Here is a 20,620-nt window from a genome sequence, read left to right as displayed (position 1 = left end):
ACCCCTAAGGCTACCCCCCACCACACTGCCTCTTCTGGTTCTTCAGATAGCTCTGGATCCTCCTGCGTTGGGGCCGCCATCCCTGTATCTGACTGGAGCTAGCTTCCCATGGAAGTAGGTGACCCGCAGCCCCCTCCCTGCGGCCACCAGGTCTCTCTCCACAGGCAGCTTTTCCTCTCGGCCTTCCCTGGCCTTCCTGTTGGAGATCGCAGCCCTCCCACCCACTGTCCTCCTGCGGCCAGGACTCCCTGACGTATTCTCCATATATCTTACATATTTATGTATTGGATGTCTGCCTCTTTCCAGCAAAACATTGGCTCTGAAAGGGCAGAGACTTTTGCATGGTTTGTTTGCTGTCATTTCTCCGGTGGCCAGAACATCATCTGGCACATAGTAGGTGCCCAATATGTGTTTAATGGATGAATGAGTTGGGACCTGCACCCAGGTAGTTTGAACTAAAGTGAACTAACTAAAATGTACCCTGACAGAAACCAAACCTCACTGAATTGCAAATCATACTTCAGTATTTAAAAAATTTATTTTTACTTTTTATCATGGAAATTTTGAATAAACACAAAGTAGCAAGAATAGTATAACATGTCACCCAGTTGCAACAATTGTCAACCCACGGGCAGTCTTGCGTCATGTGCACCTTCTCCCACTTCCACCCTTCCTGTGTTATTTAGTTTAAAAAGTACCCCAACATTTAGCATCTTAGTAGTTTAGCAAAATAACAGTTCCTGTGGATCAAGAATCTGGGCCCGTCTCATCTGATGGCTCAGCTGAGGGCAGAGCTGCTCATAAGCTCATTCAGGCGGTTGTCGGTAGGACTCAGCTCCTCCAAGGCAGGGGGCCAGAGGCCTCCCTCAGTCCTTTGCCAAGTGGGTCTCTCCAGAGGACAGCTTACAACACGGCAGTGGCTTTGCCAGGGTAAGTAAGGCGGGATGCCGGGTGGGGGGAGTCCAATTGAGAGGGGAGTCACAGTCTTTTGTGAACTAACCTCAGAAGTGACATCCCAGCCCAGGGCAGTGGCTCAAGCCTGTAATCTCAGCCCTTTTGGAAGCTAAGACCGAGAGTTTGAGATCAGCCTGGGCAACATAGCCAGACCCCATCTCTAAAAAAAAAAAAAAAAAAAATTAGGGGGGTTTGAGTGCACACACCTGTAATCCCAGCTACTCAGAAGGTTGAGGCAAGAGGATCACTTGATCCTGGGGGGTTGAGGCTGCGGTGAGCTGAGATTGCACACTGCACACCCGACCTAGGCAACACAGTGAGACCCTATCTCAAAAAAAAAAAAAAGAAAAAAAAAAAGAAAAAAGAAGAAAAGACATCCCATGGCTTTTGTGGTATTCAGTTCATTCAAATCAAGTCCCTAGGTTTCACTTACACACAAGGTGAGAGATTGCACAAGGGTGTGAATGCCAGGAGGGGCCCTAGCCCATGCCTCCTAGAGAAATGTGGGCTCATGGACACAGGGCCCTGTGCCCGAACGCTCACCACAGCATTGCCACAAGCCAGAGGCTTTGTGCACCATGGTGCATCCCCCAGCCCTCCTGGCCCAGCAGTGCTGTGCTGTGGCATTGCCTCCACCCTGCCTGCCCTGTCCTCTGCTCTTCTGTCTCTGGGCTTGCTCAGCCCCTGCAGGTACAGGCTGAGTTTGTGAGGGAGCTGATGTTCTCAGGGGCAATCTTGAACCGATGGGAATGTGAGTCTGTAGATGAGTCTCTGACCTCTGTCCTATGCCTTCTATGTAGTGCTTCATACAGTCCTTGGTGGGGTCAAGCTGCCGGTGCCAACAGCAGTGAACACCTTTGCTGGGCACCCTGCGTTGTTTCTGGACTCTTCCCCTGTTTTGGCCAGCTTCTGAGATGACCTCTGATGAGCCTCACCTCCAGTCTTCATGCTCTGTGACGTCTGTGGTCTGTTTACCTAGTGGAGTAAGGTGGAGGTGATGGTGTGTGACTCCCAAGGCTGGGTCACCGAAGGCATTGTAGTGCCCTCCTGCATCTTTTGGATTATCACCCTGGAGAATGCCAGCCGACATGTTGTGAGGACATTCAAGCACCCTGTTGAGAGGAACTGAACCTCCAACTAACAGCCATGCAGATGAGCTTGGAGACAGACCTTCCAGCCCCAGGCGAACCTTCAGATGATGGCAGCCCTGGACAATGACAGACAGCAAATTCACAAAGAAAGCTGAGCTGGGACCACCCAGCCAAGACCCACAGAAGCTACAAGGGATAAATAAAACATAACTGTTGCTTTAAGCCATCTGCTCGTGGGGTAATTTGGTGCATGGCAGTAGACAATAGTGAGACTTTTATTCTCCTACTTCCTCCATCTTGCTTCCTGAGAACACCTCCCAGACCAACTGCCTGCACCCAAGCCTTTGTCTCAGCTCTGCTTTCAGGAGAATTCAAACCAACACAGTCACAGTGAAAACTTAGGGTCAAGATAACGTCCATCCACAAGACACTTGATAAACTGTGGTATTGTTATTCCACTAACCCCAAACAGCAGTGAACATGAGTGACCAAGAACTACCTCAGTCAGCTAGGGGAGGTCCCTAGCACCTAATGTGAAATGAAAAAAATCAAGAAGCAAGAAAAAGAAGGATACCCACAGTGAAACTCTCAATAAAAAGTTTTCAAACACATAGTTCCATTATTTTCACTAATGCTTATGGGCACATATGTATGTAGTGGTAAAAGCACAAAAGCGTTTATGAGATGAGCAAATGCCAGAATCAGAGTAATGGCCACTTCCGGGGATACAAAGAGAGGAGAGACTGGCTGGGAAAGGGATCCAGGAGCACCATGTGTTGGAATCCTTGGTGGAGAATTGAAGCCGATCTGAAGATGAAGCTTGTTGGTGAGTGCAAAGCTGTGTGTTATATAATTTTCTATGCCTGGCTGCATATTCATTGTTGCATTTAATTTTTTTTTTTTAGATGGATTCTTGCTCTGTTGCCAGGCTGGAGTGCAGTGGTGTAATCTCGGCTCACTGCCATCTCCGCCTCCCGGGTTCAAGAAATTCTTCTGCCTCAGCCACCCAAATAGTTGGGATTACAGGCATGTGCCACCACACCCAGCTAATTTTTGTATTTTTAGTAGAGATGGGGTTTCACCATGTTGACCAAGATGGTCTCGATCTCTTGACCTCGTGATCTGCCCGCCTCGGCCTTCCAAAGTGCTGGGATTACAGGTGTAGGCCACCACGCCTGGCCACATTTAATATTTTTTAAAATGAGGGATGAAACATACAAAGGGAACTTGGAGGTCTGATTCCATTTCAGCTGCTGTTTCTGTGGCCTTCCAGAGCACTTCCCAAAAGGTACCACTCATGGTTGTGCCTCAATAATGACTTTGCATTGGCTGTTCCATCCCCAGCTATGCTTTTCCACCAGAGAGATGACTGACCTCATTCTTGCCCTTGTGTTCAGAACCACAAAACACTGTATATTGTAAAAATGTCCCGTTTGCTTATGCCTGAGTGAATGGGTTTCTGCTGCTAACCCCCTCACCAGGCACAGAGCAGTGGTCTTTGCAAGGATGGGCCTGGGGCCTTTGGGTCATTCCTCCCGAGAAATGCTGCTCAGGCCTTTGACCAAGACACAGGAAAAAGGGAGCAGAGATGCAAACACAGATATGCAGCAACCGCTCTGCCCAGATTCACCTCGGCTTCCCCCTTGGCACTTGCTATTTTCACAGCTCTCCAAGGCCATTAGTGATAACTGTGCCCTAAGTAGGTCACAGCGATTATCCCCCTTTTAGGGGCAATCATCATCATCATTGTGAGGCCGCAGGTTGGTGTTTAGTGTCCTGCTGTTCCACGAACTACTTGGACACTTGACAGGCCCCATCAGCACAAAGCCCTTCAGAGAGGCCGGGGGCAGCAATCTGCTCTTTCCTTTTTCCAGAAGGAACAGAGGTTGAGAGAGGGTAAATGAACCCCCTGCCCTGCCAAGAAGAGTGTCAAGTGGGCTTTGGGGAGGGGATGAGTCCCCCTCAGACACTGTGAAAGGATGGTGTCCTCTGTGCCCAGGATCTGGTGTCAGCACCACTGACCACCCCCTTCCTTCAGAGAACGTCTCCTCTGTCCCTCCATGTGGTCCTGGGGAGGCTGCTAGGCCAGCTTACCACCACCCTCCCTGCAGTGGGGAGCAGCCGGTCCAAATGGGATCATGAGCCACAAAGCACAGGAAGTTATAAATCCAGTGGTGCAATCAGAAGCAGAAAAACAAAACTCCCAATCCGAGTGTCTCAGTGGACCACAAGATAAATTCAAGTTGGCAAGATAAAAAGGAAGGTTTCACTGAGTGTTATTTAAGAAAAACAAGCAGGCAGGGCTCAAATTGGGAACAGAAAGTGTGGGGATAAGCAAAGCTCTTCTTATTGTACGTCCCACAGTTTCCAGAGAGGAGAACAACAAAAATGCCTTGAGCACTTGACGTGAGGACCTGGAGGAAAGGTTCAAGAGACCAAAGACTTGCAACCTGGAGCAGAGAAAAGCACAGCCTCGCTCTGAGGCCCCCCCTTAAAGGCTGTGCCCTGGGCCCTGCTAGGCCCCACCCAGGTCTGGCCCTCGCTTCCCTCACTGTTACACATTTGCCTTAAATTAGAAGCAGACCTGCACACAGCCGCCCACCCGCTCCTAGGGGCTGACACCATATTTAGTCTGCCATTCTTTTATTTTATTTTTTTTAGATAGGAAAATGGAGACCCAGGAAGATGCACAAACTTGCCCACAGGTCCCAAGGCTGGCTGGGACTCTGTGGGACTTGAAGCCCAATGCTGGAGCCCACTTCCCTCACTGCTACTCCCTGCTGCGGCCCTGACTCACCCCTTCCAGCCTGTCCACTACTCTCAGCCCTTCCAGGCTGCCCACTACCCAGCCTGATGCTAGGTCCTAAACCTGTGGGCTCCGGCTCAGCCCAGCTGTGTGTGGATCATGGAGTTGAATGGTGGCTCACTGGTCTCCCGCTCCCACCCCTGCCCCCACCCACACACTGCTAGTTTTCCTTCTAGCAGTCAGAGGGATGCTGTTGAAAGCCATCCTCCTTCCTCCCCACAAACCCTCCAGGGCTCCCACCTCCCTCAGGATGAGGCCAGAGTCCTCCCACTAGCCCCCGTGAGTGCTCTGGCCTGGTGGCATGCCCGCTCCCCTTGCTGCCTGCTCATTTCATTCTGGCCACTCATGGTACTGCCTCAGGGCCTTCGCATTGGCTGTACCCTCTCCTGCAGTGCTTTTCCACACTACACCGACAGAACTTGCTCTCTCACCTCCTTCAGACTTTGTTCCACTGCAACCTTCTCAGTGAGCCTTCCTTGAGCGCCCTGTGGTGGAGATGTACAGAAATACCCTCTAGGGTGGGAAGAAAAGCAGCCAGCCTGGGGCCACAGTCAGGGACTCAAGATGTGCCCTTATGCTGCTCTGATCCTGCCCTGTCTCAGGGTGTGCCCTGCTCTCAGATGTGCTGGCCGCTGATGACCACTCCCACTCCGACAAGGAGCCTGCAAAGGCTGTAGCACCCAGGGATGAGGATGAAGCATTTTTATCCTTCCCACCGTAAGACAAAGTAGCATGCGTAAGAAGCCACGTTGGCTCATTTCTGCTTGAACCCCTGACTCTGTGACAACGTGCAGATCTGTGGAAAGATGCTTTGAAGACAAAACAGGATGGAGCGCACGGCCCCGCACGTCTCTTGCCTGAGTCACTTGATTCCTTAAAAGAGAAGAGCTCTAGTCCTTGCCTTTCTGACAGGCTTAGTGACGATGCCTCTGCCATCTATAACCAGAGGTGCTCTTACACCCACACCTTGATGGGATGCTGCTTCAATGTAACTTCTGAGCAAGTCTGATATGATTTTGCACTTGCTGAACCTCCACCACCTGTATGTAAGCTGTGGGCTTCAACAGAACTGCCCCCAGGCAGTAGACGTGGTCTGGAGTCCTCAGACTCCTGAATGAAATGAACTTTAGTTCTTTGAAATCTTGATTTTGTTTTCGTTGTCAACACTGGGAAATCGGGCTTAGAGGGGCTTCCAGGGGCCTCTTTGCCCTCCAGTTTTCCTGGCCTCCCCTTGTCTCCTGACTTGCCCTTATGTTTCTCTACCTTCCAGGAACCCAAGTTGCTAAGCTCCTAGCTCCAGCCTGTCCCACCAGCGGGGGCTCCAAGGGGCTCAGGCTTCCCAGAGTCCAGTGCCCACATGGCAGACAAACCCACATCGTGTGTCCGAGTCTCCTGGCCTGGTTTAGGCATGTGATTACGCTCATGGGGTCTGTGTCTCTTGCTCGGATTTAACCGCATACCCTCCCAACCCGCCAACTAGGTTTCAGTGCAAGGGAAGGCCAGATCCCTGTGTTATGTCTGACCCACACACCTACGTGAGCGCATGTCTGTGCACATGGAGCGTGTGTCTGGGGTCCCGATGGCAGTGCTTATACAGGAACCTCTGTCCAGTGAGTGGGCACACATGCACGCCCTGGGTATCTGGGGCTAGAACTCCCAGGAGTGAGAATGGGGTAAGGGGCGGAGAGTCCTTTACAGCGGGCCACCAGGGCACCCCCACTGGCAGCATGGACCCAGCCCCTCAGGTGGCATCGAAAATATCTGGAGCCTAGGTCGAGGGTATGAACGTCCCCAGGGAGAAGGAAGGTCATCAGTGAATGTAAAGTGGGCAGAGTTGCCCCTTCCAGGGGAGTGAGCGAGGGGCACATCTCATCAGTGCTGGGTCCACCGAGGGCTTGGGGGCTGCCATTAGCCCACGTGGTGCGTTGTGTGAAGGAAGAAAGCGCCCTCTAACGGTGGCTGCAGTCCCAAGGGTTGCAGGGCTTGGCTAGCAGAGTATGGACTGAATGTCAATGAGCACTGCGCCTTTGGCAGGATGCCCTTGGGCAGTGCACAGCCTATACCACTGTACAGGGCATCCGTGGGGGAGACGGGACTTGTGGAGACACATTAGACCAAGGTCAGCTCCAGTGTGAATGGGGGAATTGAGAGAACCCGAGGGCAGCAAGAGGTAGAGAGGCATCCAAGAAAGGCCCAGAGGATGTGTAGGCTGGGTCCCCACCAGCAGTCACGTGAGTCAACATCCCAGCACTTGGGGTGGAGTGGGGTCCACACACTCACTCCTCTGGTGCCACCACAGCTCGGGGGGCCTCTTGTCTGCACGCTGAGCCAGGACTGGCCAAGATGGAGGGGGCCAAAGAACAAGAGAGCCCTGCTCTCCAGTTAAAGAGAAAATACGCACCCACACGGAACATGTTTAAAAATGTTCTTCACAAGTTAAACCTAGAGTCACCATATGGCCCAGCAATTCCACTCTGCGGTATCTACACAAAAGAATTGAAAACAGGTGGCCGGGCGAGATGGCTCACGCCTGTAATCCCAGCACTTTGGGAGGCCGAGGCGGGCGGATCATGAGGTCAGGAGATCGAGACCATCCTGGCTAACACGGTGAAACCCCGTCTCTACTAAAAATACAAAAAATTAGCTGGGCATGGTGGCGGGCGCCTGTAGTCCCAGCTACTCAGGAGGCTGAGGCAGGAGAATGGCATGAACCCAGGAGGTGGAGCTTGCAGTGAGCCGAGATCACGCCACTGCACTCCAGCCTGGGCAACAGAGCGAGACTCTGTCTCAAAAAAAAAAAAGAATTGAAAACAGGTATTTGAACAAAAACTTGTACACAAGTGTTTACAGCAGTACTATTCATAACAGCCAAAAGGTGAGAGCAGCCCAATCGTGCATCCACAGACAAGTGGTAACAACTGCAGATGTGGATCCAAGCTTGAACACTTCTTACCTTCTAGACCCTGGACAAGTTCTGCAGCCTCTCGGACCCTCAGTCTCTTCATCTAAAAAATGGAAACGACAGTGCCCAGTTCTTGGGTGGTTGGGAAAACTAAGCCTACATACATAAGGTGTCAGAGAGCCCTGTAGGTCCTCACGGATGTACGATATACCCGTATGATGGGATATTATTCAGCCACGAAAAGGTACAAGACAAGTGGAACTTGAAAACACTATGCAGAGGGAGCACAGCAGTCACAAGAAATCACATACGTTCCACTTATATGAAATATCCAGAATAGGTAAACCAACAGAGACAGGAAGTAGACTGCTGGGTGCCAGGGGCCAGAGGAAGGGAGGAGTGGGGAGTGACAGCTCATGGGAATGGAGTTCCTGTTGGGGGATGAAAGTGCTTGGGAGCTAGATAGAGGTGATGACTGCACAGCACTGTGAATGTACTAAATGCCGTGAAATTGTTCACTCTAAAACTGTTAATTTTATACTGTGTAGATTTTACCTCAATTTAAAGAAATCTCATGCCTGAAATCCTGACACTTTGGGAGGTCGAGGTGGGAGAATCACTTGATCCCAGGGGTTCAAGACGAGCCTAGGTAACACAGCAAGATTCCATCTCCAAAAAAAAAATTGGAAGAATTAGCTGGGTGTGCTGTCATGCACCTGTAGTCCCAGCTACTGGGAGGCTGAGGCTGAGACAAAAGGATCCCTTGAGCCTGGGAGGCTGAAGCTGCAGTGGGCTGTGACTGTGCCACTGCACTCCAGCCTGGGTAACAGCGAAAGACCCGCCTCTCTTAGGAAAAGGAAAGATCAAGAAAGCAGATGACCAACGGCCACGAACATTTGCAGAGCTTCTTGCAGACTAGGGAACACAAGGCTGGCGTTTAGTATAGTCACCAGCTGGCCTCATAGAGAACAGTCTGAGCCCACCTCTCCCTGATGGGTTGTGGGAGGCCTGGGGTCCTGGAAGAAGGCCGTGTGGCTCAGGTTAGAGGCTTGGGCTATGGATCCCTAAGTATGAACATATCTGCAGACGCCCCCTCCCCCTCTGCCGCAGGCTCCTGAAGGAGGTCTGGACAGAGGGGAGGAGGGCCAAGGGTTGGCCGGTTTTGAGGGTCAAATAGCAAGCACTTGGGTCTGGCCAGGTCCAGGATGAAATGCCAGATTTTCCATCTGCCGGCTGCATGGATAGATCCTGCAGTTTCCCAAACCTCCAACTCCTCACCAGCGAAATGGAGCCAATAATTCCCACCCAGCAGTAGGGTGAGGGAGAAAATGCACGGAGGAGCCTGGGTCTGCAGGCAGGTGTGGAGGGCAGGTGCCTGGCTGGTCTGGTGGCCATCCTTTGATTACTTTTCAGAAGCAGCCGGAAAATAAGGCTGAAGTGCCCAGAATAGAAAGCCAGGCCATCCAAACATAGGTTTAAAAAATATAACCGGGAAAAATCAACTTCCTTATGTTCACACTCTACCTCAGGTGTATTCATGGGGAAACGGTGAGAGGTCTGGAGGATGTTTGCAGCTGCTGTGGGGGGTGGTGGTGGGGGGTGGTGGGCAGGAAGCCCTCCCCACCACCGCTCTCCCTGTGCGCCCGATCCGCCCGCCGTGGGGCCCAGACGCACTTCCTCCTCTCCCTCTGCGCTCTGCTCCGAGGGCAATTTGGCATCTGCCGCCTTCAATTAACATTGCAGACTGGAAATGGGGGCCTAGGGGAAGGAGGTGGGCGGCAGCGGAGAAAAACAAGCCCACTGTGTTGACAGCTGGGCACACCACCTGCTCCAGCGTGGCAGGGAAGTTGAGGACCGCAGAGCCAGGAGGGGGTGAGGGAAGGCTGTCGCACACACTGGGCCTCTGTGCCCCCCTCACCGGGTGCACCCCCAGATGCAGGCTCTGTCCCAGTCCCTGCACCAGGACTGGCTTGAACAGACCCCTCAGCCCTCTGATGGGAGGAGGGAAGGCAGGATGCACAGAGGTGGGGGTGTTTCTCCAGCCCTCTCTCTGCCGGGCTGAGTCTTGCTGGTTTCCCTTGATGGTGCACACACCAAGGCATCCTTCACTGAACTCCCTGCCGTTACCGTGGCAGGCAGGCTTCTTCCTGCTGCAACACTGGCTGCTACCCCAGATAGTGCCTGGGTGGGTGACTGCGTAAGGAGAGCGGCTACCTCCGGCCCTACTGCCAGGTTCAGCTGGGTGGCGCTGGGCCTGCCTCTCACCAGGCACAGTCTTTGAGGACAGTGACCAATGACTAACCTTGACGATGACACTGGGGCCAGGGCTGATGTCTGTGTCTGGTACCTTATGTATGTGGGCTTATTTTCCCAACAACCTGAGAAGTGGGCACTGTCATCCCATTTTCCAGATGAAGAAACTGAAGGTCTGAGAGGCTGCAGAACTTGTCCAGGGTCTGGAAGATAAGAAGCTTCAAAGCCAGGCTGGGGCCTGCATCTCAATCTCCTAATCCCAGCACCTTCTGGTTGTTGCCCAAGCTGCCCTTGGGGAAGTCCAGAGTTAAATGCAGTGAAGGCAGAGTCATGGACCATGTGTCCAGGGACCTGGGCAATGCCATAGTTTGAATACATCCCCCAAAGTTCATGCGCCATCCCCAGAGCAGCAGTACTGAAAGGTGGAGTCTTTAAGAGGTGAATGTATAAGAGGTGAATGCCCTCTTGAATGTATTAATCCATTCATCGATTCGTCATCAATCCAATTCAACAATTAATGGATTAATGGGTTATCAAAGGAGGAGAGCTGGCAGCTTTATAAGGAGAGGAAGAGAGACCTGAGCTGGCGGGTGGGCACGCTCAGCCCCCTTGCCGTGTGATGCCCTGTGCAGCTTTGGAACTCCACAGACAGTCCCCACCAGCAAGAAGGCCCTCACCAGATGTGCCCCCGACCTGGGATTTCTCAGTCTCCAGAGTTGTAAGAAGTAAATTTCATTTTGTGTAATTTACCCAGTTTCAGGTATTCTGTTGCAAGCAACAGAAAATGGACTAAGCCCAGCGGTGAGATGATGTTGGCATCACAGAGCTCTGTCATGAGCATCCACAAGCAGCCTAGGCTCTTCAAGCCTCAGTTTCCCAGCTAGAAAATGGGCCAGACAGAGCCCCTCATGGGGCTGTTGCAAGGATAACATGGAGACAATGGGTGCAGGGTGAGTGCCTGGGATGTAGGGAAGGGTTCCATAAAGGATCAACCTCTTGCTTCCGCCGCCTCCTTTTTTTCAGGATCCGTGAGACTCTGGACACAAAACAGCTTTGGGACTCAGTTAGCAGCATCCAGGGAATGAGAAGCATTGTAGGGATTCTGTCCAAGTCACTGACTCAGAGGTGGTGGAAAATTAAGCCCCAATAGGGCACTGTTTTATCCCGTATGTGCATGTGGGGAAGCAAATCAGAACCCAGGAAACCTGGATTCTGGAAAGATAAGACAAGGCGCTGGAGGAGGTGCCAGTCTACTTCAGAGTGGCCCCAAGAGGCACTGTTGGGCTCCCTCAGACAGAGCCAGTTCCATTTAACCCGCCCCCTGACCTAGTTTGGTGTCTCTATGAGAGACACTCTGCAGAGTGCAAATTGCTCTGAACCAACATCAGCTGGGCCAAGTCAAATGGGAATGAGGTGTGCATGGAGGGCCTTCCCCACGTGTGTCCATACGTACAGGTGGGAGAGCGTGTACAACCCACGCACCCCACCTCCAGGCCCATCTTCTGGGCAAGCCATCCCCTCCCTGGGTTGCTTCCTCATTGAGTGAAGTGCTTGGATGGAAACTGAGTTGCTTGCATCCTTTCCCCCCAGAGCTGTCTCTTCAAACAATCTCCCATGGAATCTCAGCATAAAGAGAAAGTGGGAGCAGAGGTGGGGTGTGTGGGGCCCTGGCCTCCTTCACAGGCCAGCTGGGACCCCACAGAGTGCAGCTGAGCCCCAGCAGAGGTGAATTTCCTGGGCCCCTTCCGGGCCTGGTGCTGTCTGATGGGTACCTACCTGTCCTGGTGATGTCACCCCAATGCTGTCACTGGAGGTTTTGTGTCCAGCTCTGGCTCAGACCTCAATCCATCCTGCATGCGTCTGGTGACCTTTGGCATCTGCGGGGACACGCCGTGCTGAGGCTGGGCTGGAGGGAGGATTACACGGCTCATACGCTGTTGCCAAACACATCCTGGAGGAGAAGAGAGAAAGAGCAAAATAAACAGAGCCATGTTCACCTCTCTGGTGCCCGATGAAGAAAGCCTTTCCTGAAATAGCTTGGCCACAGATCCTTGTGGAAAATCCCCAAGTTGAGAGAGGGATGCACCCTCCTGTCTCCTGTAGAGAGTAGAATGCCTCCCATCTTCCGTCCCCCCCAGATCTCTGGGCACTTAGGGAAATAACCTGTTTAGCAGTAGTTCTATTTTTTTTAGCAATTGGGAGGGTCTTGTGTATAGAAGAAAGTGCAAGAAAATTAAGTCATCTGGACATATTGTCAAAAAAAATCATGAAGGACATGGGGAATCAGCTCCACCCCTTTCTTCTGGCATGATTTTGGGCAATGTCACTTTAGCCACTGAGACTTGACCTATGTGATCCAGTCCGTGGAGTCCTGCAAATATCTATTAGGCTCCGATCACCGCATCTGGCTCATGGAGGAATCAGAACATTTCCTTTCTTCCTCCTGTAGGTTGCATCACAAGCAAGGGGCTAAGTGAGCCTCAGTTTCTGCATCTGTAAATGGGGGTGTGTGCTTCATGACCAAGGCCTCCGAGGGCTAACATGACCCCAGTGTCACCCTCGGTGCTGTGGACCACTGTATGCACAGGAAGAAGCAGACTGGGAGGGACTAAGCAGGGAGGAGAAGAGACGTAAGACATATGGGGAGATAGGGAAAGGAATAGAGAGGGCCAGGCAGAGACAGACACACGGTGAAATATGGCGGAAGACAGACTGGGAAAGACAAGGAGAGAGACGGGGCCCACCAGCGATCAGAGAGAGACACAGATAGAAAGAGACCAGAGAAATGGCAGTTACAGAGACAGATGAGGAGAGACCAGGGAGACACAGACAGGGACACACACAAGGACCAGCAGAGGCAGGAGAGAGAGGAAAGAGACACACAGAGAAACAGGGAGACACAGAGGCAGATACAAAGAAACGCAAAGAGATACACCGGGAGAAACACGCATACACACAAAGCAACTGTTGTCCTGGTTTCAGGTTTGTGGGTCCAGGCTCCAGTGAGGTACGACTATGCCTGCACCCTCAGCTTCCAAGCACTTCCCCTTGTGCCCCTGAGTTTTCTGGAGTGGATTTCTGTTTCTTATAATCCAAGCATCCGGAGTCAGATGACCCCCTCTTCCAGCACCCAGCAGGCTACCTTGGCCCACTTTGAGCCTGGCCTCTTCTGCTCACACATCCCTCCTGCCCAAACATCCTGGGCATTTTTTTGTTTCATTGAAGAAAGTTTTTTGTTTTGAAATAATTTCGGATTTACCAAAGAGTTGCAAAGATAGTACAGAGAGTTTCCATGTACCTTTCACTCACTTTACTTAGTGTTTACATCTTACAGAACCATGGTACTATCCTCAAAACTAATAAGTTAACATTGTTAAAATACTATTCACTAAACTATAGACTTTATTAGGTTGCCACCAGTTTTTCACTAATACAAGAGTCAGAAAACTCTTTCTGTAAAGGACCAGATAGTAAATATTTTCAGCTTTGCAAGCCATATGGCTACACAAAAGCAATGACTGAAAATACGTAAATACCAGCCTGGATAACATAGTGAGACCTCGTCTCTATCAAAAACAAAATTTTAAAAGATCAGCCGGGTGTGGTGGCGTGCGCCTGTGGTCCTAGCTACTTGTGACGCTGAGGCAGGAGGATCACTTGAGCCAGGGAGGTCAAGGCTACAGTGAGCTGTGATTGCACCACTGCACTCCAGCCTAGGTGACAGAGTGAGGCTCTGTCAGGAAGAAAGAAAAGAAAGAAGGAAAGGAAGGAAAGGAAAGAAAAAAGGAAGAAAGGAAAGAGAAAAAAAGAGAAAGAGAGAAAGAAAGAGAAAGAAAGAAAGAAAGGGAAAGAAAGACAAATGAGCATGGCTGCATTCCAATAAAACTTTATTTACAAGAGCTGGCAGAGGGCCAGAGTTGGCCCATAGACTGTAGTTTGCTGATCCCTGATCAATGTTCTTTCTCATTTCCAGGTCTCACATTGCCTTTAGTCGTCAGTTCCTCGGCCTTTCTTTGTCTTTCATGACCTTGATATCTGTGAACAGTCCTGGTCGGGTATTGTGCAATATGTTGCTCAATTTGGGTCTGATATTTTCTCATAATTAGATTGAGGTTATGCATTATTGGAAAAGCTACCCCAGGAGTGATGATGTGTCATTCTCAGTGCATCATATCAGGAAGTACATGATGTCAATGTGGCTTATTACTGGTAACACTGACCTTGACCTATTGGTTACAGTGGTGTTTGCCAGCTTTCTCCATTATAAAGTTATTATTTTCCCGTTTGTAATTGATAGGTATTGGGGGAAATACTTTGCATCTGTGCAACTCTTGTTTCTCCTTAAACTTTCTCCTACGAGTCTGAGCATCCATCGGTGGGTCTTCCCTGCAGCAATTGTTCCTGTGGTGTTCAGATGGTGATTTGCTGTTTCCCTGGTTCCTTCCACATTCATTAAAGGGAACTCCTCTCAAAGGAAAAATGGTCCCTTCTTCCCCGTTTACTTATGCAATCAGTTATTTTTATCAGTATGGATTAATGGATGTTTTATTTGATGAGGTAAAATCCAATAGTATAATATACCTGGATGTGTTGCTCGACTGTTCCAGTTTTGACTCCTGGGAGTTACTTCTGGCTGGCTCCCACATCTTCTCCACAGTTCCCTCTTTTTTGAGCACGTCTTGACTTTCTGGCACCACTTGATGCTCCGGCCTCATCTGGTACCTTCCGTGCCCCAGCCCTGGGCTCCAATGCTTCTCGGGAAGGTGCAGGCACTCTTGCCCCGACTCCTCCTTCTTCTTCTTCTTTTTTTTTTTTTTTTGAGATGGAGTCTTGCTCTGTTGCCAGGCTGGAGTGCAGTGGCAGGATCTCGGCTCACTGCAACCTCTGCCTCCCGGATTCAAGTGATTCTCCTGCTTCAGCCTCCCAAGTAGCTGGGACCACAGGCATGCACCACCACCCCAGCTAATTTTTTGTATTTTTTAGTACAGACGGGGTTTCACCATGTTGGCCAGGATGGTCTCAATCTCTTGACCTCGTGATCTGCCTGCCTTGGCCTCCCAAAGTGCTGGGATTACAGGCCGCCCAACTCCTCCTTCTTCCTCCAGGGTACTCTTCCTCCCTCCCGATGGCCACTTCCTCTTTGCTTCCTCCTCCAATGTGTAGACCTACCTCCTCCACGCAGCCTCCTCCCCTCCAGCCAGCCCTGGTCATGCCCGCTCTTCCTCCTGACCTATCATGGCTCCGGCTGCTTGCCTGGCTGGTCCCAGTTCAATGGTATCCTGTCACCCACCTCATGGGTCTGTGGCTATCTCCAAGGGTGCTTCTGAGGCCCCTGAGCTGACCTCTGGGCTTCCCCTCAAACATTGGGGACAGGCTGCTGTCCTCCTAGCCTGAGATGTCACCTCCAGGAAAGCATGGCTGAAAACCATGTAGCAACATCACTCATGGGTGCACACCACTGTGGTAGACAGGAACTGAGAGGTGGCCGGGGCTGCACCTCATGGATGGAGGTTGCCAGACAGTGGCGGTGTCGGCTTAGAGGTGAGCCTGCTGGCAGGAGCTCCCAGCCACATGGAGATTGAAGTGACTTCAGAGCTCTCTTCACTCCTCCCTTCCTCTCTGGTCTCCATGCCAATGTGGCTAAGGACCATTTCTTGTGCCTGAAGGACATTAGTCAAACTTGTTTTAGTTTGTTCACTCATTCCTTCACCATTCATTCATTCAACAGGTATTGAAGCATCTACTATGTGTCAGAGCTATTCTAGTTGGAGGCACAGCCATGAACAAAACAGGCAGAAATTGCTGCCAGTTCTAATAGGGAGAGACAAACAAAATAAAGTGTGTGTGTGTTTGTGTGTGTACACTCACGTGCATGCAGTGGGAGCTATTCCAGGCTTGTGATGTTGAGGGTCTACATTCTTGGTCAAAAGAGCATTCACAAGTTTCTCTCAGGGGCAATGGATCCAGCTGCTTGCTGAGGTTAAATCAGCAGCAACTTAACATGGCTTTATTTAGCATGACGATTCTTCACTTGGGTCTGAGCAGCCCCATGACACATTTTCATTTTCTCCCCTTTCAGCCCCTTTGAATGGAAGTGCTTAGAAACCTGGCATATCAGAAATACAGGAGGGGCCTTCAAGGACATCTAGCTGAGTGATTCTCAAACCAGGGTCCTAGGAACCCCCTGGGTCCTTGTGTGGGCAGAGGGGGAGCACTGTGAAGGGAGAACAACCACTCCTCAGCTTCCCTTCTACCAGAGCAACTCCTTTTCACAAACGGGGCTTCTGTTTGGGATTTTATTTGGAGAAAGGGATTCTGGTGCTAAAAAACAAAGTTGGGTAACCCCTCATTTTACTCTTGTGAGGTAAGGTGGCATCCGGGTAAGAGTCCAGACCTGGCATCAGGCTGCCTGGGCTGGATCCTGGCTCTGCAACTTCCAACTTATTTAGCTCTCCAGATCTCAGCTTCCTCATTTGTAAAACGGGTTTGTAGCAATGACTGCTTCAACAGGGCTTTGGTGAGGGCTGGAAGCATAACCTATAGCAGACGCTTACCAAGTCCTGGTAAGTAGGCACTAAATCACTCCTATTTACAAATTTTAAATCAAAAAAGAGAAAGAAGTGATACCTTTTCTTAAGAACACTCAAACACAAGAGAATCCAAAAACCATTTTAGAAAATTTCAGCTGGGCATGGTGGCTCACGCCTGTAATCCCAACACTTTGGGAGGCCAAGGCAGGTGGATCACCTTGAGGTCAGGATTTCGAGACCAGCCTGGCCAACATGTTGAAACCCCATGTCTACTAAAAATACAAAAAAAAAAAAAAAAAAATTAGCCGGGAGTGGTGGAACATGCCTTTAGTCTCAGGTACTTGGGAGGCTGAGGCAGGAGAATCGCTTGAACCTGGGAGGCGGAGCTTGCAGTGAGCCAAGATCATGCCACGGCACTCCAGCCTGGGTGACAGAGTGAGACTCCGTCTCCAGGTAAAAAAAAAAAAAAAAAAAAAAGAAAAGGAAAAAAAATTTCCAGCCATACTCCCAAGAGTAACTACAGGTAAAACGGTTTGGTATATGTTCTTCCAGACTGTTCTTCTATACATCTGCAAATTTGTAATATATATGTTCAGAAACACTTTTTGCAAAAGGATATTTCACTCTCCATTCTGCTTTGTAATTTGCTGTTTTCACTTAGTAATATATCATGGGCGAGTTTCTTCACCCGTTCCAGAGCCTGACCACATTCCTCTTCATGGCTGTGTATTATTCCATCACAGGGACCTTCTGTGATTTTTAACCAGTCCCCAGCTGAAACATGTTTAGGTTGTTTCCAAGTTGTTGCTATCACAAACAGTGCTGTAATTAACATATTTGTACCTACTTCTTTGAATTCTTGAGGTTTGCTGCAGGATAAATTCATAGAAGTGGAATTGCTGAGTCAAAAGGTTTTCCCATTTAACATTTTTATAGGTACTGGCAAACTGCCCTCCAAATAGATTGCACCAATTTATACTCCCATCCATAAAGGAGGAGAGGGCCCTCTCTCCACCCCCAGTCAATGTTGGGGATGACATTCTCTCTGTTCCCTGCCCTGTGACAGATGAAAAATGTTGTGCTTTTTTTCTTTTCTTTTCTTTTTTTTTTTTTTTTTTCCTGAGACAGGGTTTCACTCTGTCACCCAGGCTGGAGTACAGTGGCTCAACCACGGCTTGGCTCACCGCAGCCGCAGCCTCCTGGGCTCAGGTGATCCTCCCACCTCAGCCTCCTCAGTAGCTGTGACCACAGGCACACACCTTCTGCCTAGCGAATTTTTGTATTTTTTTTTTTTTTTGTAGAGACAGGGTTTTACCATGTTGCCCAGGCTGGTCTCGAACTCCTGGACTTAAGCGATCTGCCTGCCTTGGCCTCTCAAACTGCTGGGATTACAGGCATAAGCCACTGCACCTGGCCTGTTTTACATTTCTTCAATGATTCATGGTGCTGTCTGCGTGTCCCAGTGTTTCCTGGCCATTCATAGTCTTCTCTTCTGTGAACTGCCTCATCACATCTTTTGTTTTTGAATGAGGAAGCTGAGGTCCAGAGAGGTGCGGAGGTTTATCCAAGTTTGTAAACTCCAGTTCTCCCCACTGTTCCTCTTGCCATCTGTCGTGTTGGTGGCTCAGTCTCCATTCATTTCTCTTTTAATAAAATAGTACCTGTCCGGAATTTGATTCCCCCACAGACAGAAGCCGAGTCAAAGCTCCAAATTTTCCTGGAGGAGAAATCTCATTAGAGAATGAAGGAAGCAGAACCAGGAGGGGGAAGAAGCTCTGGATGAGATTTTAGGGAAAGTCCTAGCTCAGGCCTGAACCTGGGGGCAGCTCTCAGGTGTGAATTCCACCTCGCCTGTCCTGCGTGGAGGCAAGGAAGCAGAGCGGTCCTGCTTCCTCACAGCTCAGGCTGGCACAGGTGGCCCCAGGGAGTGCAGAACAGGAACCTAGGCTCTGTGGGAGGGTCTTCTCTGAGGTGACCAGGGGCTCAGGAGTGAGGCACTAAAGTGCATAGTAGCTGGGCACAAGGACATGTTAAAAAGCGATGTGAGGAAGTCTGGGAAGTACACCAACATTGTCCTCTACTGTACCCCCATTTTCTTTGGGGATCCACTCCTCCCTTACCCCAGCCCAGCCTTTTGGGTTTCAGTGGAGCCTCAAGAGGGAGCCCTGCCTGGCTCAAGCAATTAGAACATTCTATCCCTCTGGCCATGACTGATTTAGGGTTGGATCCACAACACAATCTGTGCCAGTGGAAGTCAACCCAGCAACTGTCTGGGGAGAGCAGTACTTGGTTCATTTTTCACTGCTGTATAGCACTCCACTGTTTGACTAAGTCTGGCTTTATGTACCCCTTCACCTGCTGGTAAACATTTGGGTGATTTCCGGTCTTTCCAGTTACGGATGGTGCTGCTGAGAATTGCTAAGAACATTCTTGTATGCGTTGCCCAAAGCATGTGTACACCTGGGAATGAAATGTGTACACCTTGGCAAGACAATGCTCCATTGTTCCCCAAAGTGCTTATAACAATTGACACATCCACCAACTGTGGGTGAGCTGTTGGAGTTTTCGCCAAACCACGATAATGTCAGATTTCTTACCCTTTGCCAATTTACTGGGTGTAAGAAGATAGCTCACCCTGGTCTTCATTTGCATTTTCCTGATTAATATGTATATTCACCACTTACCACTCAGGTTTCCTGCAAAGTTATTTCTTCCCGATTCCTCTCCCACTGTCCTTTCTCACATAGAAGTCAGCCACTCTTCTTTGTTTAAGCTCTTCCTTCTGTCTGGAAATGCCCCAAGGAAACTTTCCGCCCACACTTCCACACCTGGTCCTGATGGCACCTCCTCCAGGAAGCCTCCTTTGATTCCCCTGTAAGGGGCAACTCCTCCTCACGGTCCCTGAGGACCAGCACTGTGAGATCCCTGAGGACCGAGTCCTAAGTGTGTTTCCTCTCTCTCCTTCCCACCCCAACCAGGCTGATCAGGTGACTCCTCAAAGAACAGGCTCAAAATGGTTTCTGTTTCCCTCCCTCCTACTTTGGGTTTACCCCATGCTCGTGACAACAGGACGGGCACAATTATGGATTACAATGCCAATGTGAACCAATAACCCAAAGCATTGCCCCCACCCTCACCCCCACAGTGACTTGCCAGAGAAATCCGGGCAGGGCTTTTCACCCCTGCCACCTCCAAAGGAAAGCCGGTGGGCACTCTGCTCACATTTTCTGTGCCTGTCGTAGAGAAGGATGAGCATGCCCATCCATCAGCTTGTCCTGGGAACACCCCAGTAGCGGGAGCACCTCAGCTTTTCATCCCTGCTCATCTCCACCCTCGCAGGCTCACCCCCAGCCTTAGAAACGGGCGACCGTTCCCTGGCTCTGACTCAGTGTGCGGTGTTTATCTGCCTGCGAAAAACCAGAAATTATAAAAACTCAGAGAAGGCTGCACCTCTGCCAAAAAAGATGATGCCACTTCGAGACACAGCTCTCCCTGGGGCTGTGGGGTTGGCAGCTGCAGTGTTCCCGAGGTTTCAATGAAACTGAATGCCCCAAAACAATGCATGCTGATTTGCAAACCTCAGATGGAACCAAAATTTTCATTTCCCCCTCCATGCACTACAAAACAAAACAGAGATTTTGGCTCAGATTTTTGGCTCAGCTCCCAAACAGCCCAGTGTGAACCAGAACCCAGGCGTCCCCACGGGGTCTGTGTGTCGGGCTCTGCTTCTCCCCCTGCTCTTCTGTCTCCAGGTCCTGTAGACTGTGGAGGGGATAGGCCATAGGAAAGGATTAAGTCTCCTCATCTGCCACTTTATTGTTGATCTAGAACTTTCTAGACCTTGAGGATTTTGACAAAATGTGAATCTCCGATTATTTTGTGCAACAGACATTTCAGAGGCAGAATGGTGGGAGGCTGTTGAATGGAGGGTGCACTGGGTACTTTAGGCAAATCACTCGATTGAGCATAGCCTGTTTCCCCTTTGTGAAGTAGAGAAGACAGTGCCTACTTTCTCCATTTCACTGTTTTCTTCTGTGGATCAAAATGAGACAGCATTAAAGCACTCTGTGGTAGGGGTGATTCC

The 20,620-nt window shown here is 50.3% G+C and overlaps 1 long non-coding RNA gene across 1 annotated transcript; it reads right to left on the bottom strand.

The window, feature by feature from the left end:
- Positions 1-509: 509 nt before the first annotated feature.
- LOC134738667 (uncharacterized) lies at positions 510-11,957 on the bottom strand. The gene is made up of 2 exons (XR_010124583.1): positions 11,783-11,957; positions 510-2,161 (listed from the first exon to the last, which is right to left on the bottom strand). It is a non-coding gene; the product is annotated as an uncharacterized LOC134738667 (long non-coding RNA).
- Positions 11,958-20,620: the final 8,663 nt, after the last annotated feature.

The sequence above is a fragment of the Pongo pygmaeus genome, chromosome 19 (assembly GCF_028885625.2).
Source record: "Pongo pygmaeus isolate AG05252 chromosome 19, NHGRI_mPonPyg2-v2.0_pri, whole genome shotgun sequence".
NCBI lineage: Eukaryota > Metazoa > Chordata > Mammalia > Primates > Hominidae > Pongo > Pongo pygmaeus.
Note: the sequence above shows the minus strand (reverse complement) of the source record. Positions and strands in the feature narration are given on the sequence as shown.